This window comes from Anomaloglossus baeobatrachus, chromosome 7 (genome assembly GCF_048569485.1).
Source record: "Anomaloglossus baeobatrachus isolate aAnoBae1 chromosome 7, aAnoBae1.hap1, whole genome shotgun sequence".
NCBI lineage: Eukaryota > Metazoa > Chordata > Amphibia > Anura > Aromobatidae > Anomaloglossus > Anomaloglossus baeobatrachus.
The window spans coordinates 229,544,844-229,565,254 of NC_134359.1; the positions used below are offsets into that span (position 1 = coordinate 229,544,844).

The 20,411-nt window shown below is 54.7% G+C and overlaps 1 pseudogene; it reads right to left on the minus strand.

Annotated features, from left to right (window-relative positions):
* The window catches only part of LOC142246100 (DNA repair endonuclease XPF-like), a 118,769-nt pseudogene extending 98,753 nt beyond the window's left edge, over positions 1 to 20,016 (minus strand).
* Positions 20,017 to 20,411: the final 395 nt, after the last annotated feature.

A 20,411-nucleotide genomic window follows, 5' to 3' on the forward strand; every position in this document is an offset into this window, starting at 1 on the left:
TCTTCTCACACATGCCATTGGTCTGAGGATGGTAAGGCGTGGTACGGATCTTCCTGCAGCCGTAAAGGTTGCAAAACTCCTTAAACACTTCAGCTTCAAAGGCTGGTCCTTGGTCAGTGAGCACTTGATCTGGGTAGCCATGTGGTCGACAGAAATGTGTCTGGAAAGCTTTGGCTGCAGTCTGACCGGTCAAGTCCTTGACTGGTACTACCACCAGGAATCTGGAGTAGTGGTCAACCATAGTGAGAGCGTAGTTGTAGCCTTGTCTGCTGGGTGCCAACTTTACATGGTCCAGGGCCACGATCTCCAGGGGCCGTTTAGTTTGGATTGGCTGGAGTGGTGCTCTCTGGCTGTGCTGGTCTTTTCTTCTAAGATTGCAGGGCCCGCAGTTTCGACACCACTTCTCTAGGGCAGATCTCATGCCCACCCAGTAGAATCTTACTTTAAGTAGGGCCTCCAGTTTCTTCCAACCAAAGTGGCCTGCACCATTGTGATAGGCTTCTAGCACCATCCTCGTATCCTTCTGTGGTACAATCACTTGCCACACCTTCTCATGCGTCCTCGGGTCAATGATGCTCCTGTAAAGTTTGTCTTGATAGATGAATAATCGACCCCTCTCCTTCCATAGGTACTGTGCCTCAGATGGGGCTCCTTTGTCAAGGCTGGCGCCAGGCTGGTTGATCAGTTTCTTTACCAAGCCTACCGCTGGATCATTTTCCTGCGTCTCCTTCCAGTTGTAGTGAGGTAGTGGGTTCAGGGTCACCTCTTGGCGGTTGGCACGCAACTGCCGGCACTGTTTTGCTCCATGGCGATGGAACGCTGGCAGCTCAATCTCTTCAAGATCATCTACATCTTCACCTTCGTCTGCTAGGTGAGGCATCCTGGACAGAGCATCTGCGTTGCCGTTCTTGCGGCCAGCTCGATACTTGACAGTAAAGTCATAATTCGCCAGCCGGGCTACCCAACGCTGCTCCATGGCACCCAATTTAGCAGTATCCAAGTGGGTCAGGGGGTTGTTGTCCGTGAAGACAGTGAATTTGGTGGCTGCCAGGTAGTGCTTGAACCGCTCTGTGATAGCCCATACCATGGCCAGGAACTCTAGCTTAAATGAGCTATAATTTTCTGGGTTTCTTTCAGAAAGGCCTGAGCTTCCTGCTGGCGTAAGCAATCACACGCTCTTTGCCTTCCTGCACCTGTGAAAGCACTGCTCCCAGTCCCACATTACTGGCATCTGTATACAGTACAAATGGTAGACTGTAGTCAGGGTAGGCTAGGATCTCTTCACCCGTCAAGGCCCCTTTCATTTGTCTGAAGGAGTGTTCTTCTGCTTCTCCCCAGTGAAATGGCGGGCCGGAGGTCTTTCCTTTCTTCTTTGGGTGGCCTACCAGGAGCTCTTGCAAAGGCGCTGCCATTTTCGTGTAGCCCTTGATGAACCTTCTGTAGTAGCCTACCAAGCCAAGGAACTGGCGTACCTCCCGGACGGTAGTAGGTGTGGGCCACTCCTGGATGACTGTGACCTTATCTGGGTCCGGTGCTACTCCTTCTGCACTGACCACGTGACCTAGGTACTGGACCTTTGGCTTCAGTAAATGGCACTTGGATGGTTTCAGCTTCATTCCATATCGGGATAGCGCTTCAAAGACTTCAGCCAGGTGTTTCAGGTGGTCCTCGTAGGTCTTGGAGTACACGATGACATCATCCAGGTAGAGCAGGACGGTTTCAAAGTTGAGGTGCCCTAGGCAGCATTCCATAAGCCTCTGGAAGGTCCCGGGGGCATTGCAGAGTCCAAATGGCATGCTGTTGAACTCACAGAGGCCCATTGGGGTGGTGAAGGCCGTCTTCTCCCGATCTTCTTCTGCTACAGATACTTGCCAGTAGCCACTAGTAAGATCTAGGGTAGAAAAGTAGTTAGAGGTTTTCAAGGCAGCGAGGGATTCCTCTATCCTTGGCAAAGGGTAGGCATCCTTGTGTGTTATCTGATTTATCCGTCTGTAATCCACACACATCCTCATCGTGCCATCCTTCTTCCTCACCAGGACCAGGGGAGCTGCCCAGGGGCTGCAACTGTCCCTTATGACTCCTGCCTCCTTCATGTCCTTCAGCATGTCCTTTGTGCGCTGGTAATGGGCTGGTGGAATAGGCCTATGTCTTTCCTTAATGGGAGGATGACTGCCTGTGGGTATGTGATGTTGCACCCCTTTGATCCTACCAAAGTCTAGTGGGTTCTTACTAAAGACCTGCTCGTATTCCTGCACGACCCTGTAAACCCCATGTTTCTGGTAGACGGGTGTAGAGTCGGTCCCCACGTGGAGTTTCTGGCACCAGCCCTCTAACTGCTTTTGGGAGGTCTCGCCCTCTTTTGAGTCAGCTTGTGTCAGGAGACCTACAGGTGTTATAGCGTCATTTGAGCATGTAAACAGTTTGGCTATGGTAGCGTACCTTGGCAGTCTGGCTTCCTCCTCCCCACAGTTCAACACTCGTACAGGCACTTGTCCCTTGTGTTCATCAACTACTCCCCTGGCTGTCAGAATCGTGGGCCAGTGGTCTGAATGAGTGGGCTCTAGTACAGCCTGGTAATCCTGTCCTCTGAGACCTACCGCTGCTCTACACCACATCATCATTTCACTCCGTGGGGGTATCACAATGGGGTTAGCATCCATCACCCGCACACTACCAATCTCACCGCCAGTCTGTTTTACCTGTTGCTTCCTCAGAATGATTCGGATCTCCTTTTGCAAGGCTCTTTGCGACCCGCCCTCAGCACCTTCAACAATCTGGTGAAGCAACAACAACACTTCCCCTAGGCAATTTTCTATGACATTAGTACCTAAAATCATTTGCGGGTTCCTTTCTCTAATATCAGTGTCCACAACAATCAGTCCTTGTCCCTTCATTTCCTGCCTTCCCACCTTTATGGTTACCTCCTTGACCCCAATCTGGTCTATAGGTTGTCCGTTGACAGCATAGATGGTGAGGGAGGGGTCCGGTGGTCGGAGATCGTCGTCCGACCAAAACCTACGATACAGGACATACGGGATCGTGGTTACCTGAGAGCCGGTGTCCAATAATGCCGGGGTAGGGATCCCATCCAGGACGATGGACAGGACAGGACGTCCACCCACGTACTGATCACGGCAGCGACCTGGGCCTGATCTTCTTAATCCTGAGGACTGGCCCTCGGCCCCAGGTTTGGCTCGTTTAAAGGGCAAGCCCTTGCATAGTGACCTGCCTCCTGGCAACGACGACAGATGGGTTGTCCAGATGAGTCATAGCGATCACTGCTCCTGCCTCGGGTTGTAGGACCTCTTCTCCTCCGCATCCAAGGGACGTCCTCTGGGCTGTCAGCTAGCAGGATCCGATGAGGGACTTTGGTTTCTGAGGGCAACTGCATTGCTTTCAGGATTTGTGCGACATCCTTAGTGAGCTGTTGCACCTGGGAGGATAGTGTATTTATAGCCTCTGCTGGCGCGTTGAGTCCTTTTGCAGTTACCAGGGACTGCGAGGAGGATTCCGCTCCTGCAGCCGTGGAACTGGCAGGCCATGCGGGTGCGACGGGGTCTGTGTCCACAGGAGGTTGGAGTGCTTTCACTGCCCTGTCTTTCAGAATGGCAAAGTCCACGTCAGGGTGTTCCAGGGACCACAGCTTCATCTGCTTCCCATCCTCAGGAGAGCGCAGGCCCCGCAAGAATTGTTCCTTCATCATCCGGTTTCCTTCCTGATCACTGACAGGGTCCACCAGCTTGAGAGCCCGTAGTGCAGCCTGCAGCCTGAGGGCATAGTCTCTTATGCTATCTTGGGGCTTCTGACGGCAGTTATAGAAGTCCGTCCTCAGCTCTCCCTCTGTGCGGTGTTCAAAAGCAGCTGCTAGTTTGGCAAAGATGGTCTCAACAGAGCCCCGGTCATCATTGGTCCAGGACTCAGCCTCCAACTCTGCTGCTTCAGTCAATTGTCCCAGCACCACAGCGGCCCTCTGCTTACCAGTCATCGCGTGCATGTCTAGCAGGGTGTTGATCTTCTTCTTAAACCCGGTCAGCGTGTCTATTTTACCGGCGTATTGGGGCAGCCATTGCGCTCCTGGGACATACAGTAAGGAAACTGGCATTATGGGGGAGACTTCGGCCGGCGCAGCTGCGACCGCGGCACCGGCACCAGGCGCTGCTGCGTCCAGCGCGACGGGGGCGGGCATCGCTTGGGCTGCGTCGCCCTGACCAGGGGCATTACCTCCTGCAGCGTCCATTTTTCTTCAAAAAAAAAAAAAACAAAAATCTGCGCGCTCCCTTTCCACTTCCTGGGTCAGAACGCTCTCCGAATTGTGGGGATTCTGGGGCGGCCACACCTCTTCGTGGGCGGTGCTCTTTTCCCTCGCGCGGGCTGCAGCGCGCGCTTTTGAAGATGGCAATATGGCGGCGGTTCAATTTTTGCGGTCGGACCTCTGAGGCGCACGGTCACCTGTCTGAACAGGTCTAGTCCAAATCCTGTTCACAGCGCCAGATATGTGAAGCCCTACAGGTGCGGTGCAGCAGGGTATTACCCTTAGGGACTCCACGGGATGGGACGGTCTGGTCACAGGTAGGGAACCTTCGTTTTGGGATTCGTCGTGACGCCACTCTCAGAATTGCGGTCAGTGAGGACCGCCACTGCAGGTTAAGGGATGCCTGGGGCTGATGGTGGGTGCAGTCGGTTGTAATAGCCTCCTGAGAGTAAGGCAAGCCCCAGGTCCCTGTGTATGTGTGTGGGACCACAGGTCGCAGAATGACTCAAACACAGTCCAAGAAGTCTTTTAACGTGTTTACTCACTGTTTGGAGGTCACGGTGAGATGCCCGGGCGGCACTGTGATAACCAGGTGGAACCAGGAATTCCAGGAGGCCGTTCTGAGGGTAGCTGTCCACTCGCCCTCCTTGCACTCTTTCTTTGTTTGGGAGGATCCCTTGCTTGAAGCGTGGTAGGACTCCTCCAGGGAAGCTGTTACTACCCTGCTCCCCTCTCTCTGGCCCGTCTGCCGGCAGCGTGGCCTTGGTGGGATGGCTTCTGGCCCTGTCCCCTTATGGGCCTGGTGATTGCTGCTTGGCTCGAGCTCTGTGTAGTAGTGGTGAGGGCATGAAGTACCCCCACCTGTAGGTTAAGCAGCTCTGGATGATTTGCTGCCTGTACTGGGGATCTGTTTCCCCTTGCGTGCTCGGATACCAGGATCTCCGTACTCAGCCACCCCTCTCTCTGGATGTCTTTCAGGCCGACCCACGGTACCCTTTCTCCCCCGCTTCCAGCTACTGCACTCCTCAGGACCTGGCCGACACCAGAGCCCCCTCTCTGCTTCCTTCCACACCCTTCAACCTCCAGACTCCTTCCTCTCTCCTGCTTCCTAGCAACCAGCCTCTGAACACACCCCTAGCTGGGAATTGAAAGTTAACCCCTACTGGCTACCCAAGGGTCCCTTCTAGTGGTGTGGGAGACCTGGTCACTATGTGTTTGTGTGTGCACCTCATCCTGGCCTTTGGAAATTACCTGGAAGCATTGTCCCCGCATGGGTGCAATACTCTGTGGTGCCTGACCAGGTCAGGGGCGCCACATATACACTAGCATAGATAAAGCGATCTATAGAAAGAGTATTTATAATGATCTTTTACCGTATGCTAATGGGGAGGGGACTAGTCCTCTAGGCATTAGTTCCCCGGCCAGTCGGCTCTATAAGCATGTTAGTGCGTCCCTGTGTGCGTGCTATCATGCTAATGAATACGAAGCATCACAGGATACTATCACTCACCTCTCCGCGTCAGACGGGGGATTTCGGCTCAGTGCGCATGACCTCGGAGTTTGGATCATGTGCACTACTTCAGTTTGAAGCTAAAACGCATACACCCGGCTTCATAGTGCACATGACCCAAACTCCGAGTCGAAATCCCCCTTCGGACACGATTGTGGTGGAGAGGTGAGTGATATTGTCGCGGGCGGGGAGGAGGGTGTCAGCACACCGCGCTCACCCCTTCTGCTCGGGTCCGGCAGTTGCTCCTGGTGGCTCGAGCTGCGGGCCGGATCCCGGGGTGTCTCGAGCGGCGCTCCTCGCCCGTGAGTGAAAAGGGGGTTGTTTGTTGGGATTATAGTTCGTGACGCCACCCACGGTTGTGGTGATGGCACCACCGCTGCTCAGTGTGAGGGTCCCGGGGATGGTGATGGGAGCAGCCAGGTGTTGTGTTGCCCCTCCGTGGGTAGGGGTTGGTGATCCCGGGGCCCGGTGAAGAGATGTAAAGTGTAGGGCCTGGAGGGCGCAGGGACGCGGGGGCAGCGCTGTGCCTTGCGGCACTATGGTACTCACTCAGCCTGACACGGACACAGTTTGTACGGTAAACCAACGGCTGGTAGGACGGTCCCACAGACGGCTGCACCTGCACTCCCGGTAGGTGGCGGTGACTTCTCTCTTCCTTGCACCTGTGTGGTCTGGTGGTATCGGTGGATTCCCTCCGGTTACCCGCTCCCCGACTGCAATCTGGGCCGGAGGAGCTCTACACTTTGCCCGCAGGCGCTGGCCCTGGGGAAACTGGTGCCTTGGCGGTGGCGGTGTCTCCCCGTTAATGGTCGGGCTGTTGCCGTCAATCGGGACTTTGTTGTTGGGGGATCTGCGTCCCCGTCACTGACGGATTCGGCAAATTGGGCGACTCCTAGCCTTGCCGGGGTCCGAGAGGCCCCTGCCCTGGTGCTGACTGTCCTTCGGAACACTGCTCCAGACCACCGGGCACACAGCCAACGGGGTCCTTCCAGGAACTTCCGAACTGTCCCACTCCGGACAGTCACCGCCGTCGCTGACCTTGCTGTTCTAGCCCTACACACAGCTGGGCTCTCAGGCTTTCTGTCCTTCTGTCACTTTGCTTGCTTCTTTACTTTCACCACTTTCACTTCTCTGTTTACTCTAGCCCCTGCCTGGGCTACTCCTCACTCCTTCCACTTCCTCCTCCCTGACAGAACTCCTCTCTCCAGCTCTCCCCTGAGCTATCTGCCTGGTTTACTTCCTGCCTCCAGAGTTGTGAGCTCCTTGGTGGGTGGAGCCAACCGCCTGGCCCACCCCCTGGTGTGCATCACAGACTCTTGGAGGAAGGCAACAAGGATTTCTGGTTAGCAGGTGTGCCTACCTGGAGTGTGGGGTGTAGAGGTGTTGTTATCTGTGTCCCCTGGCTTGCCCAGGGCGACACATTCCCCCTTAGCAAAATGCAGGCCGTCCGCGGGCTGCCGTCCTACACCGGTTTTATTTTTCTGTAAAAAGGGGATAACAGGGTTAAACATAACATAAGCATAACATTTTTAATCAACTCTTCCCAAGACGGGAGGCACCTTTTACTTTTAACGTTTCAACGGTGTACGGTCACGGTTTCCGCTCTCTCCCACCCAAGCAACCTGGCCCTGATGCTGCCCCTAAAACCTAGGCAGCACCCCTTGACCCACAGTCCAGCACAAGTCACCCGAGCGGGATCTGTCCTTGCCCTCCAGAGTGTAGCCACCGGTCCCTTTGGTGGCTGGGCCCTGGCCTGCTCTGCTCAGGGCCCTCCCTCCAACCTGCCTCTCCGGAGGCGGCATTGCGGAAACGGTAACGGTACCCAACATATTTACAAGCCACTAACGTTTGTGGTTGCCCTGCAGAGTTCACGGGCTTGTCCATGGCTAGTTCCCATGCATTTTTAAACTTTTAACGGTCCCCACGGGGACAACGGTGCCGGCTCCTGCCGGTTGCTAATCACAGCAGACAATCAGGTGAAAACTCGGATAATCATCTTTCTCATTTTCAGTATAACTTTCAAATCTTTGCAAACAAGCAACAAAGTGGTGGTCCCAACGGGGACTGTGCAGCGGCACTCCGCTGCCTTTTGCGGCTCAGCAGTCCATTCTCACTCGTGGGGCTCTAGTGCCACCTTCACACGGTGCACCGCTCTGGACCCCAATGGTAGCTCGCTGCAGGCGATCTTCTTCCATATTCATGCGGGCATGCACATCCGCTCTACACCCCTCTCGGGCATCGATCTCCCTGCGCAGCTGCTGTTGCCGCCGCTCCCAGCCGGGAGTACTTTCTGTTTGCTCCGGTTCAGCGTGTGCGGGGGACGGACCCAGCCAGAGTCCCTCCGTGTCGGCTACGACCGGCACCTTCAATAATGAGGGACCCCGCTGTGACACGGCCTCCTCTGCCTCCTGGCAGCTGCATCCCCGCCGTGCCTCCGGTGCATCTTTGCTGACGGGCTCAGCCTTTGGCTTCTTCCATAGAAGCGGTTCAGGGTGGTCATGAGCTTCTGCTGCAGGTCGGTCCGCCGGGGCGGATTGGCAGGGTACCGCTACCGGTTGTGGTGGTAGCGGGCCTAGTGGCGGGGCAGCAGCAGCTAACGCGGGTAGCGGGAGAGGCAGCAGGGTGAACGGGTGTAGGCCGGGCCCCTCAGCCGCAGCGGCCGATCCCTTGGGAATACAGGGACGTGGGTCTCTTACCCGTTCCTCCAAATCTTCCTCCACCTCGCATCTCCGCATAGCAGCCACCGCTTCCACCATGTCGGCCTCCCACTCCTCCAGGAGGAGCTGCATGCGGACCTGCAGACGGCTGCTTAGCTGGGCGGTTCGGACTTCCACCCACGCCGCCATGCCGGGCGCGGGGACCACGGTGTTGTTGGTCGGACTCAGCATCTTTAGCAGCGGCCTCTTCCAGGAACCAGTCAATGGCCGCAGGGTCCTGGCGTCCCTGCTTCTACAGCCGCGCTCACATGCGGCCAGCCGCCATCGCGTCCCCCTTAGCTCTTTCCGGCCCCTCCTCTCTCGGGGCGGGGTTTTGGCCTCCGCGCTTCTACTGCTCGAGAAGACGCTCGAGCGGGAACTTTTCGCGCCAAAGATGGCGGCTTCTCAAATTTTTCCGCCGGATGCCTCCGGCGGTAACAAGGCGCACCTCTACCTGACGGCAGAGCGGTAAGATCCTGTTCGTGACGCCAAGTTGTCGCGGGCGGGGAGGAGGGTGTCAGCACACCGCGCTCACCCCTTCTGCTCGGGTCCGGCAGTTGCTCCTGGTGGCTCGAGCTGCGGGCCGGATCCCGGGGTGTCTCGAGCGGCGCTCCTCGCCCGTGAGTGAAAAGGGGGTTGTTTGTTGGGATTATAGTTCGTGACGCCACCCACGGTTGTGGTGATGGCACCACCGCTGCTCAGTGTGAGGGTCCCGGGGATGGTGATGGGAGCAGCCAGGTGTTGTGTTGCCCCTCCGTGGGTAGGGGTTGGTGATCCCGGGGCCCGGTGAAGAGATGTAAAGTGTAGGGCCTGGAGGGCGCAGGGACGCGGGGGCAGCGCTGTGCCTTGCGGCACTATGGTACTCACTCAGCCTGACATGGACACAGTTTGTACGGTAAACCAACGGCTGGTAGGACGGTCCCACAGACGGCTGCACCTGCACTCCCGGTAGGTGGCGGTGACTTCTCTCTTCCTTGCACCTGTGTGGTCTGGTGGTATCGGTGGATTCCCTCCGGTTACCCGCTCCCCGACTGCAATCTGGGCCGGAGGAGCTCTACACTTTGCCCGCAGGCGCTGGCCCTGGGGAAACTGGTGCCTTGGCGGTGGCGGTGTCTCCCCGTTAATGGTCGGGCTGTTGCCGTCAATCGGGACTTTGTTGTTGGGGGATCTGCGTCCCCGTCACTGACGGATTCGGCAAATTGGGCGACTCCTAGCCTTGCCGGGGTCCGAGAGGCCCCTGCCCTGGTGCTGACTGTCCTTCGGAACACTGCTCCAGACCACCGGGCACACAGCCAACGGGGTCCTTCCAGGAACTTCCGAACTGTCCCACTCCGGACAGTCACCGCCGTCGCTGACCTTGCTGTTCTAGCCCTACACACAGCTGGGCTCTCAAGCTTTCTGTCCTTCTGTCACTTTGCTTGCTTCTTTACTTTCACCACTTTCACTTCTCTGTTTACTCTAGCCCCTGCCTGGGCTACTCCTCACTCCTTCCACTTCCTCCTCCCTGACAGAACTCCTCTCTCCAGCTCTCCCCTGAGCTATCTGCCTGGTTTACTTCCTGCCTCCAGAGTTGTGAGCTCCTTGGTGGGTGGAGCCAACCGCCTGGCCCACCCCCTGGTGTGCATCACAGACTCTTGGAGGAAGGCAACAAGGATTTCTGGTTAGCAGGTGTGCCTACCTGGAGTGTGGGGTGTAGAGGTGTTGTTATCTGTGTCCCCTGGCTTGCCCAGGGCGACACAATATCATTCTCTGACACTGTGTATTCATTATCATGCTAGCACACCCACAGGGACGCACTAACATGCTAATGGGGGCGACTGGGCGGGGAACTGACGCCCAGAGGTTTAGTCTCCTCGCTCTCATTAGCATACAGTAAAAAAATATTTAGAAATACTTATTCTAAAGATCCCTTTATCTATGCTACTGTATACAGGGACAGTTAGGCAGGGATTAGCAGTATGCACCCAGAACTGCTCATGGTTCTGGGTGCATATTGCACCTGACAAGTTCCCTTTAATAATTATCACTCCCAATACATAGAAGTGACACTTAAGCGGGCTTTACACGCTACGAGATTGCTATAGTGATCTCGTTGGGGTCACGGATTTTGTGACGCACATCCGGCCGCTGCAGCGATCTCGTTGTGTGTGACTCCTAGGAGCGATTTTGGATCGTTGCAAAAACATCCAAAATCGCTCCTCGTTGACATGGGGGTCCTCTCCCAATTATCGCTGCTGTCGCTTGGGTGAAGTTGAGCCTCGTCCCTGCGGCAGCACACATCGCTACGTGTGACGCCGCAGGAACAAGGAATCTCTCCTTACCTGCCACACGCCAGCAATGAGGACGGAAGGAGGTGGGCGGGATGTTACATCCCACTCATCTCCGCCCCTCCACTTTGATTGGGCGGCCTCTTAGTGATGTCGCTGTGACGCCGAGCGAACCGCCCCCTTAGAAAGGAGGCGGTTCGCCGGTCACAGCGACGTCACCGAGCAGGTAAGTACGTGTGACGCTGCTGTAGCGATAATGTTCGCTACGGCAGCAAACTTCACATATCGGCATAACGATAGGGGCAGGTGCTATCATGCTCGCCATCACTAGCATCGGCTAGCGATCTCGTAGCGTGTAAAGCCACCCTTAGCGCACCATCAGGCTCCAACTCCATTCACAGTCTTGTTAGCTAATAGGCATTGCCATTCTTTCTACCACTAAGAAACCCTTAAAAATATTTCTTTACAAAACTCAGACTTAAGACCCTTGGCATATTTTTGGCCTAGCATACTAGACCCTATGCCAAGGCTTTAAATCAAAGGCGTTTTCTACTATGTGAAGGATTTCATTATTGGTGTTGATGGCTCGGCCTTTCTTCTCCCTCCAGGGCTGACATCAGTCTGATGCGCCTTATGTCAGTGATTGCTCTTCTCTCCCGGTGTTGTGGCACTCACCACTTATCAGGCTGGCAGGAATCCGGTCAGTGAGGAAATCAACCACGAGGATGCGGCTGGTGACGAACAGGACGCCCCCTGTGTGTAGACATCGTAGCGTTCATTACTGCCAACCTCATTGGTGATAATACGAGGCAAATGGACGACTCCTTCCGATCTCATCTGTTCAATTAGATATTCCTGAAACGACAGAGCAGCACCAATGTTATAAAGAAAGACATTACAGGAGAACTGTTGTGGCCTTAGGCTGGTTTCACATCCCCGGTATTTTGCTGGAAGCCGGATCCGGCACAAATGGAGAACAGTTACATTCATTTACAATGGAAGCGCGACACCATGCGGTTGTGTATGAAGCACGTGTCCGCGTGGTGTCGCACTTCCATTGTAAATGAATGTAACTGTACTGCATTTGTGTCGGACCCGGCAAAATACCGGAGATGTGAAACCAGCCTTACCCGAAAATCAATACTATGTGCTGCTCCAAAATACCCATCATCAAGGCCACATTAACCCACTCCTGACCAGGTGCTTTCCCATGTTTTGGTGGTTTCATTTTTTTCCTCCCTTCTTCTATGAGCCATCATTTTAATATTTTCATCCATGCAACCATAGGAGGACTTGTTTTTTGCAGGATAATAATAATAATTTATTCATTTATATAGCGCTATTAATTCCATAGCACTTTACATACATTGGCAACACTGTCCCCATTGGGGCTCATAATCTAAGGTCCCTATCTGTATGTTTTTGGAGTGTTGAAGGAAACCGGAGACCCCGGAGGAAATCCACGCAAACACGGGGAGAACATACAAACTCCTTGCAGATGTTGTCCTTGGTGGGATTTGAACCCAGGACCCCAGCGCTGCAAGGCTGCAGTGCTAACCACTGAGCCACCGTGCCGCCCAGGATGAGCTGTAATTTTCAATGAGGGGAGGGGGGTTTATGAGATACATTGGAGGGTGGTAAAACTGACCTAACAATAGGATTCTACAGGTCAGTACGATTATGGCAATAAAGAATAATTTAAAAAAAAAGTTTAAATTGTGAAAAAATTGTGGAAATTCATTAAAAATATTAAAAATAGCTTGTGTCACCATTTTTTTTTAATATTTTTGGGGGAGGGTCTGTTTTTTGCATGGGGAGTAGTGCTGGGCACTGCTCGTTAGTAGATCGAGCATTGGGGTGAGCATTGGGGTGCTCGATCTAGTAATAAGCAGGGCCGGGTATCGCGTGGTGCTCGGATTAGGCTGTGTTCACATGTTGCTTTTTTCATGAGATTTATGTAAATGAAAAGCTGCTTTTTACCCTAACAGCAAAAGCTACAAGATTCCAGAAATCTCACACACGTCTGCTTTTTTTACCTGTCCGAAATGATAAACTGCTGCGTTTTTGAAAGAAGGAGCGTGTCACTAAGGCTGCTTTCACACTACATTTTTTTAGCATGCGTCATGAACATTTTTTTGCTGCAAAAGCGAACCCTGTTTTTACAAAGAAAAACGTATGCAAACGCATGTTATTTTGCAGGATCCTGTCACTTTAAGTTTATGGGCGGGCATTGCAGTCATGTGATCGGGAGTGAGGGGAACTGAACGTGACAGACTGGGAGCCGACATCTGACAGCTGCGGAGGCTCGTAACCAAGGTAAACATCGGGTAACTTGCTTGGATACCCGATATTTACATTGGTTACGAGCGTCTGCAGCTGCTAGGGGCCGGTTCCCTGCACACGTAACCAAGATAAACATCGGGTAACTAAGACCGCGGTTACCCGATGTTTACCTTGGTTACGAGTGTCCTCCGCTCTCAGGCGGGGGAGAGTGGAGAGAGAGGGAGTGGGGAGAGGGAGAGGGAGGGGGGGGACTGATCACCCGAGGCTGGTTTCTGGGCATGCTCAGTAGAGCAAGCAGGATCCTGTCTATCAGCATGCCAGCGTTCACATGCGTTTGCGTGCTGTTTAGTCAGGATCCATCAATTTGCAGTATTTGGACGCAGCTCAAAAGCGCTACAAGTAGCGTTTTTGAAAAAAGTTAAAAAACTGCAAGTCGCTGGATCCTCACTATAATGCACGCAAACGCAGGTGAACGCATGTTGACGCGAGTCCATTGCAAATGCATTGAAATGAAAACGCATTTGCACTGGATCCGTTTTTGCGTAAAAAAACGTTCATGACGGATGTTAAAAAAACGTAGCGTGAAAGCAGCCTTATTTCAGCGTTTTTGCAGCTTTTTTTCACTATTGAAAGCAATGACAGAGTGCAATAACACAACTGAGCGTTTTGCTGCTTTTGTGGTGAATGAAACTAACATTATTTCAACATGTTCTGTAGACAAAAGACACCAAAAAACGTAGCAAAAAAAAACCCACAAAAACCTGCAAAAGTGCAGCAAAACCGGCTGTTTGGAAGCTGCTATTTTACAGTCAAAAGAGCAGGTGTGGCTGCAGAAAAAAAGCAACATGTGAACACAGCCTTACAGTGAACCAGCTTCTTTTTAGTGATTGGAACCACCACTGAAGCCGGGAAATGCCCCCAGGTGAATGCAGGTACTCCTCGCTCAGCTGGACTCTTAGGGTATGTGCGCACGTTGCTTTTTACCTGCTTTTTACCTGCTTTTTTGCTGCTTTTTCTTCTGCGCTGTTTAATGCCAAAATGGATGTGTTCTTCTATTCAAGCAAAGTCTATGGGAATTTGGGTTTCTTGTTCACACTGTGTTGTTCAAAATGCTGCCTTTTTGTGGCAGAACTTTGGTCAAAAACTCAGCTTTTCAAAGAAGCAACATGTCAATTGTTTTTGCCATTTGGGTTTTGCACTGCAAAGCTGAGTTTTTGACCAAAGTTCTGCCACAAAAAGGCAGCATTTTGAACAACATAGTGTGAACAAGAAACCCAAATTCCCATAGACTTTGCTTGAATAGAAGAACACATCCATTTTGGCATTAAACAGCGCAGAAGAAAAAGCAGCAAAAAAGCAGGTAAAAAGCAGGTAAAAAGCAACGTGCGCACATACCCTCAGGCCTTGTGTGCAATAGAAAATGGAATTTTCTTAAGAAAATTCCACAGGCACTGAAAGATTTCCGCACCCGCAAAAAAAAAAACAAAAAATGCAAAAAAACACCGAAATCCGCATGCGTTTTGTTGCGGTTTCCGTGCGTTTTTCCGCAGGTTGGTACATGTGTTTTAATGCATTAAATGCAAATATGCACATTGAAGAAAAAAAAAAAAAAAGGTAATTTCCTTCTGATATAGAAAGATGGATAGATAGATAGAAGAATAGATAGAGGGATAGATAGATAATGGATATATAGAGGGATAGATAATCAATAGATAGAGGACAGATAAATCAACAGAGTCCCTGTGAGGACACACTGCAGTTCTCCGGAGCGGTAGTCTGTTCACATTACCGACCGTGAGAAATGACCTGTGGTTACCTCTGCAGTCTCGTTACGAGGCTGCATTCAGTACAGTGTGTCAGACGCGGCTGGAGCAGTCTGCAAGCGTCGTGGGACCTCGGTGGATTACGCCGGAGCTGTGTGTTGGGGGGTGTAATAAAGTGGTGAAAGAGGGGGCTTTTTTGTTATTTTATTTAAAATAAAGGATTTTTCGGTGTGTGTGTGTTTTCACTTTACTTACGGGTTAATCATGTAAGCTGTCTCATAGACGCTGCCATGATTAAGCCTGGACTTAGTGGCAGCGATCTGCTGCCATTAACTGGTTATTACCCCGAATTGCCACCGGATCACAGCAATCGGGAAGAGTCGGGAACACTCCGGGACTGTCGCATAATGCATGCGAAAGTCTCGGGGCAGCTGCGGGCTGATATTCTTGGCTGCGAAAGGGGGGGGGGGGCATAACCCTGGCCCTCGCCTTCCCCAGCCTGAAGATACCGGGCCGCTGCTGTGTGTTTACCTCTGCTGGAAGGTAAAAATACGGCGGAGCCCACGTTTTGTTTTTTTATTTTTAATATGTACGTTTGATTTGTATGTGCATTCTATATGTCTGTGTGCGATTGTGATCTGTGTGTATTCTATGTGTGTGTGATCTGAGTGTGTTTACTCTCTGCTCAGCTTCCTCTTCCTGTCATAATGACATCACTCCCCTGCAAAACGCAGGCAGTGATGAACATTATGTCCTGAAAAACGCGAAATAACACGGGAATAACGCAGGAAAACGCAGTGAACCGCACAGAATTTGCTACCTGCGTTATTCCCTGCGGAATTTCACGATTACATTACAGTGAATGGAGTGAAATCCCGCAGCGACGTGCGGAAAAGAAGCGACATGCAATTGTTTTTGCTGCGGGAATCCCGCAGCAAAACATGCAGCTTTCAAAATCCGCCTAGTGCGCACAGCATTTTTTTCCCCATAGGATTTGCTGGTAAATCACTGCATACGTTATGAACATTTTCTGCAGCGAAACATGCAGCAAATCCGCAGGAAATCCGCGAGAAAAACCGGCAAGTGCGCACAGGGCCTTAAAGCTGAAGAACTCCTGGGTTAGTTCCCTCTTCCATCGGACTGTCTCTGCTCTGCTATACCTGAACAACTCGGTCCGATGTAGGAAAGACGGTCAGATGTAGCAGAGCAGACTGTCAGAGACAATACATCAGATGTAGTGTCTCAGCTCTGCTACATCTGACCGTCTCTGCCTTACCTCATCTGTCTTAGCTCTGCTTTATGTACGTGAGACAAGGCTATGTGCCCACTGGGAAAGTGTGCTGTGGATATATCTGCAGGACATTCCGCAGGAGCTCCCAGGAAACTGCAGCACAACTTTGTCTGTTTCCATGCTGCGGTTTTATTGCGGAATGTCCTGCGGATATGCTGCGGGCATTCTGCATTGAGGATACAGTACCATGGCTTGGGCACTGCATCCTCAATGCAGAACAAGTGCTGAGTGATCGGGGAGTTCATACCTCCACCATGCAGCACTTCCCTCTCTGGCCGTGTCTGTCAGCGTCTGCACATTGCCGGAGAAGGTGGGCGGGCCTGAACTAGCTCCGGCTGTCACATGACCGGAGCTCGTGCAGGCCCCGCCCACCTCCTCCTTCCTGCTCCTAGCTCCACCGCGCTCGTCTGCACCGGAAGAAGTGACTCCGATGTCTGCTATCAAGACAGGTAAGTATGGGATCGTGCGGAAAAATATGCAGGAATAATTCACATGCTGCAGAATTTTCCGCAGGGAAATTCTGATTATTTCCGCTGCTGAAAAAAACGCAGCATGGGCACAGCACTCCCCAAATGCCATAGAAATGGTTGGGGACTCACTGTACTGTGGATTTTTGAAAAATCCGCGGAATTTCCAAGAAAAAATAGCGGCAAATTCCGCAAATTTTCAGCAGCGTGCGCACTAGAAAAATAAATTTTCTTAAGAAAATTCCGGAGGCTCAGTAAGATTTCCGCACCTGCGGGAAAATACCGCACCGAAATCCGCATCCAAATCCGCATGCAGTTTGTTGTGGATTTTGTGCAGAAATGCCGCAGCCAGCGTCGGACTGGCTACTGGAGGAATCTCCAGTAATACCAGGCCTGGCCGCTGTTACCTGCACTGAACTCCGGAGCTGTCACCTGAGCTCCCGAGTGCAGCCTAGACTAAACTGCGAGCGCCGAGTGATTGATTCCCCAGCGATTGCAGTTTAGTTCAGGCCGGAGCTCAGGTGACAGCTGTAGAGAGGCCGGGCTGCACTCCGGAGCTGTCACCTGAGCTCCGGAGATCAGCCCGGCCTGATCTAAACTGCAATCGCCGAGGAATCAATCACTCGGCGCAGTTTAGTCTAGGCTGCACTCCGGAGCTCAGGTGACAGCTCCGAAGTTCAGTGCAGGTAACTGAATCCAGGCCTGGCATTACTGGAGATTCCTCCAGTAGTGAGTCCCGCAGCGACGTGCGGAAAAGAAGTGACATGCAATTGTTTTTGCTGCGGGAATCCCGCTGCAAAACATGCAGCTGTCAAAATCCTCCTAGTGCGCACAGCATTTTTTTTCCCATAGGATTTGTTGGTAAATCACTGCAGAGATGTTATGAACATTTTCTGCAGCGAAACATGCAGCAAATCCGCGGGTAATTCTGTCTAGTGCGCACAAGGCCTTACAGTACAGAGACAGATGTACAGTCTCTGCTCTGCTACATCTGACCTTGCCCCGCGATACTCGCTGCCTTCCTTGCCCCGCTTGCTGACGTTACCTTCCCCGCTATGCTTGCTTGCTATCATCCCCTCCCAAACGACCCTCGCCGCCGGCCCCTCTCCCGCCCGACGACCCTCGCCGCCGGCCCCTCTCCTGCCCGACGACCCTCGCCGCCGACCCCTCTCCCGCCCGCCGACCCTCGCCGACCGGACCCTCTCCCGCCCCACGACCCTCGCCGACCGGACCCTCTCCCGCCCCACGACGCTTGCCGCCGGCCCCACTCCCGCCCCATGAGCCACTCTGCCGGCCCCACTCCCGCCCCAAGACCCTCGCTGCCGGCCCCACTCCCGCCCCAAGACCCTCGCTGCCGGCCCCACTCCCGCCCCAAGACCCTCGCTGCCGGCCCCACTCCCGCCCCAAGACCCTTGCTGCCGGCCCCACTCCCGCCCCAAGACCCTCGCTGCCGACGCCACTCCCGCCCCAAGACCCTCGCTGCCGGCCCCTCTCCCACATGACACTCGCCGCCGGCCCCTCTCCCACATGACACTCGCTGCCGGTCCCGCCCCATGACACTCGCTGCCGGTCCCGCCTCCATGACACTCGCTGCCGGACCCTCGTCCCCATGACACTCGCTGCCGGTCCCGCCCCCATGACAATCGCTGCTGGCCCCTCTCCCCCATGACACTCGCTGCCGGTCCCGCCCCCATGACACTCGCTGCTGGCCCCTCTCCCCCATGACACTCGCTGCCGGTCCCGCCCCCATGACACTCGCTGCTGGCTCCTCTCCCCCATGACACTCGCTGCCGGTCCCGCCCCCATGACACTCGCTGCCGGTCCCGCCCCATGACACTCGCTGCCAGTCCCGCCCCATGACACTCGCTGCCGGTCCCACCTCCATGACATTCACTGCCGGCCCCTCTCCCCCATGACACTCGCTGCCGGTCCCGCCCCCATGACACTCGCTGCCGGCCCCTCTCCCCCATGACACTCGCTGCTGGCCCCTTTTCCCCATGACACTCGCTGCCGGTCCCGCCCCCATGACACTCGCTGCCGGTCCCGCCCCATGACACTCGCTGCCGGTCCCGCCCCATGACACTCGCTGCCGGTCCCGCCTCCATGACACTCGCTGCCAGACCCTGTCCCCCATGACACTCGCTGCCGGTCCCGCCCCCATGACACTCGCTGCCGGCCCCTCTCCCCCATGACACTCGCTTCCGGTCCCGCCCCCATGACACTCGCTGCCGGTCCCGCCCCCATGACACTCGCTGCCGGCCCCTCTCCCCCATGACACTTGCTGCCGGCCCCGCCCCCATGACACTCGCCGCCGGCCCCTCTCCCCCATGACACTCGCCGCCGGCCCCTCTCCCCCATGACACTCGTTGCCGGCCCCTCTCCCCCATGACACTCGCCGCCGGCCCCTCTTCCCCATGACACTCGCCGCCGGCCCCTCTCCCCCATGACAGTCGCCGCCGGCCCCTCTCCCACATGACACTCGATGCCGGCCCCACTCCCACATGATACTTGCCGCCGGCCCCTCTCCCCCATGACACTCGCCGCCGGTCCCACCCCCATGACACTCGCCGCTGGCCCCTCTCCCCCATGACACTCGCTGCCGCCCCCTCTCCCCCATGACACTCGCCGCCGGTCCCACCCTCATGACACTCGCCGCTGGCCCCTCTCCCCCATGACACTCGCCGCCGGCCCCTCTCCCCCATGACACTCGCTGCCGGCCCCTCTCCCCCATGACAATCGCTGCCGCCCCCTCTCCCCCATGACACTCGCTGCCGCCCCCCTCTCCCCCATGACACTCGCTGCCGCCCCCTCTCCCCCATGACACTCGCTGCCGGCCCCTCTCCCTCATGACACTCGCTGCCGGTCCCGCCCCCATGACACTTACCGCCAGCCCCTCTCCCCATGACACTCACTGCCGGCCCCTCTCCCCCATGACACTCGCTGCCGACCCCTCTCCCCCATGACACTCGCTGCCGGCCCCTCTCCCCCATGACACTCACTGCCGGCCCCTCTCCCCCATGACACTCACTGCCGGCCCCTCTCCCCCATGACACTCGCCGCCGGCCCCTCTCCCCCATGACACTCGCTGCCGGCCACTCTCCCCCATGACACTCGCTGCCGGTCCCGCCCCCGCTCTGCTTGCTCCTGTTACCTCCTCTGCAGGACCGGTATTCAGCACCAGGTTTCCCGGATCACAATACAGCTTCAGGAAGTTCTGCAGGATCCTGTCAATGCCGAGTCCACGGGCGGCGATCACCAGCCCGTCCTCATGGAACAGGTCCAGGAAGATCTGGTTCTCGTACTCCAGGAGGGGAGCCATGAGGACTCCTGCAGTGTGCGCTATAGAGGTGCTCAGGGGCTGCGCACTGTGACCGTCCAGCAGGCTGTGCAGCCTGTAGCACCATGTGTCAGCCGCTGGAGGGCAGCACTCGCTGTGGACCCTCCCCACACTCCTGTGTATGCTGCTGGGAGCCTCTAGAGTGGAGTTGATTTTTCGAGGGGAAGACGTCACCGGAAGGGGCGGGGCCTCCTCAGTGCAGCGCAGACTGCAGAGCTGTGAGGGTTGCGTCTAGTTCAGAGTTGATTTTTTGTGGTCCTCTGATCTAGCTGCTTCAGTAGTGAGCCGTCCATATCAGAGTGGATTTTTTGAGGACCTCATTTTAGCCACTCCGTTCTAGCTGCTTCAGTAGTGAGCCGTCCATATCAGAGTGGATTTTTTGAGGACCTCATTTTAGCCACTACATTATGTACATTTGGTACTGAGGTGACTGCAATGGATTTTTTCGAAGAGTGGGAGGAGCCTCAAAGCAAAAACCGTAACAGAGCGCAGCTGAAAGTCCTCATAATATCCACATTGTGTCGTAGTGGATTTTTTGAGGACCT